General features: G+C 41.3%; 1 pseudogene; it reads right to left on the bottom strand.

The window, feature by feature from the left end:
• Positions 1-618: 618 nt before the first annotated feature.
• On the bottom strand, positions 619-718 carry LOC127077148 (uncharacterized; annotated as a pseudogene).
• Between the last annotated feature and the right edge of the window lie 1906 nt (positions 719-2624).

Raw genomic sequence — 2624 nt, 5'->3', positions numbered from 1 at the left:
GATATCGTAACTCTTCCGTTACGCTGTAGAGACTAAGGTTTCTTTTTCTTCTATTCTTTCTTTCGTTGATTTGTATGCCACGCACTCGCTCACAAGGCGAACCGCTCTATTTACGAATCAACGATATCGAATTATATCTCCGAGTCTTACGACGAATTCGGGAATATCGTGCTGCAAACAATCTCCCTCCTATAGACTTTCCTGATCTCAAAGATCTTCCTTCTTTAACCGAGATGGCAGAACCAGCTCGTGCTCTTAGAGATTACGCCGCTCTATCGCAAGATGAACCGCATTCAAGTATTGCTCCACCCGCAATCGAAGCAAACAACTTCGAACTAAAACCTTCGCTGTTGCAGGCTGTGCAACAGAACCAATTCTCTGGAAATCTTACCGAAGATCCAAACCTTCATTTATCCGTATTTGTCCAATACGCTGATACTGTTAAAGCTAATGGTGTCACATCAGAGGCAATTCGACTTCGTCTTTTTCCTTTCTCATTAAGAGACAGCGCTAGAAGATGGCTTCAATCTCTCCCTTCCAACTCAGTCACCACATGGAACGAGTTGAAGAAAGTTTTTCTTGCCCGATATTTTCCGCCAAGCAAAACAGCTATGTTAAGAGCCCAGATAAACGGATTTAAACAGAAAGACAACGAGTCTCTTTTCGAAGCATGGGAAAGATACAAAGACATGATGAGACTTTGCCCACACCATGGTTTGGAAGACTGGTTAGTAATTCACACATTTTATAATGGCCTCTTATACAATACAAGGTTAACAATAGACGCCGCTGCAGGTGGTGCACTAATGAACAAACCTTATGCTGATGCTTACCAGCTTATCGAGAGCATGACCCAAAACCACTATCAGTGGGGAACCGAACGAACAACGGTGGAAAAACCTCAACCGAAAACTAGCATGTACGAGATAAGTAACCTTGATCACGTTAATGCAAAAGTGGATGCTTTGGTCCAGAAAATTGAAAGTTTAAACGTATCACCTCCAGCCGCCGTGGTTGCTATAACTCAGAATTGCGAGGTCTGTGGAATCCAAGGCCACACTCCTGCGGAATGTCAACTCTTGACTGGAATCCAAGCAGAGCAAGTAAACTATGCTCAAGGAAGCCCCTATTCGAATACCTATAACCCAAATTGGAAGAACCATCCAAACTTTTCATATAAGAGTAATAATGCTTTATACGCACCTGGACAGTCTCCAAATCAAGCCCCATCTATACCTCCGGGATATCAGAAACCGAATCCATCCATACCTAACAATAATACCCCTAGAAAATCCAACTTGGAAATCATGATGGAAAACTTTATAGCTTCCCAACAACAAACCAATAAAGATTTCTTAAACCAGAACATACATACTGGCGAACAACTTAAACAACTAGCAAGCAAAGTAGATGCCTTGGCTACCCATAACAAAATGCTGGAAACACAAATATCTCAAGTAGCTCAACAACAAGCACCTACTGCTGCCCCAACTGGTACATTCCCTGGACAGCCCCAACCTAATCCGAGAAGCCAAGCTCATGCAATTATATTAAGAAGTGGAACGGAAGTGGAAGGACCGTCTGATCCAAGGATAGGAAACCAAAACCCTAAGAAATCAACTGAGGAAAGTGAACCTAAGGAAAAGGAAGAGAGAAATAAGGAAACCCTAGAAAAGAAGGAACCTTATGTACCTCCACCACCTTACAAACCACCTATACCTTACCCTCAAAGGCTTGTTAAAACCAAAGATGCGAGCCAATTTAGAAAATTTGTTGATCTCCTTAAACAATTAAACGTTACAATTCCGTTCACCGAAGCTATTACGCAGATGCCCTCATATGCTAAATTCTTAAAAGAAATTCTTTCTAATAAGAGGAAACTTGAGGATAGCGAAACCGTTACACTCCCTGCCGAATGTAGCGCTATAATCCAAAACATGCCACCTAAACTCAAGGATCCGGGTAGTTTCTCTATACCCTGTCACATAGGAAAATTTGTCATCGACAAAGCCTTATGCGATTTAGGAGCCGGAATTAGCGTTATGCCTTTATCCATATGTAAGAAACTGGAAATGGGAGAATTAAGACCAACCAAAATGTCCGTGCAACTAGCAGATCGTTCCATCAAATATCCTGTAGGAATCCTTGAAAACGTTCCCGTACGCATAGGTCAGTTTTACATTCCCACCGACTTTACAATTATGGACATTAGAGAAGATGATATTACACCCATTATACTAGGAAGACCATTCTTAGCAACTGCCGGTGCAATCATAGACGTAAAACGAGGACGACTCACCTTCGAAGTAGGTGAAGAGAAAATTGAATTCATTCTTTCCCAATTCTTGAAAGCACCTGCAATAGAAGATACATGTTACTTCATGGATATCATCGATGAATGCATAAAAGAAGCAGAGTCAGGAGAAGACAAATCATCAGACTATCTTTTAGAGGACAAATCTAAACAATGCTTAGCAATAACACCGGACCCTACGCAATGTCTTAACAAACCAACCCCTGATTTGAAAACACTTCCCAAAAATCTGAGATATGAATTCCTAGACTTAGAACTTGAACGACCTGTGATAGTTAATGCAGATCTAGGAAGACTCGAAACAGAAAAA

The sequence above is a fragment of the Lathyrus oleraceus genome, chromosome 4 (genome assembly GCF_024323335.1).
Source record: "Lathyrus oleraceus cultivar Zhongwan6 chromosome 4, CAAS_Psat_ZW6_1.0, whole genome shotgun sequence".
Lineage (NCBI taxonomy): Eukaryota > Viridiplantae > Streptophyta > Magnoliopsida > Fabales > Fabaceae > Lathyrus > Lathyrus oleraceus.
This window is presented reverse-complemented; position numbering and strand designations above follow the sequence as displayed.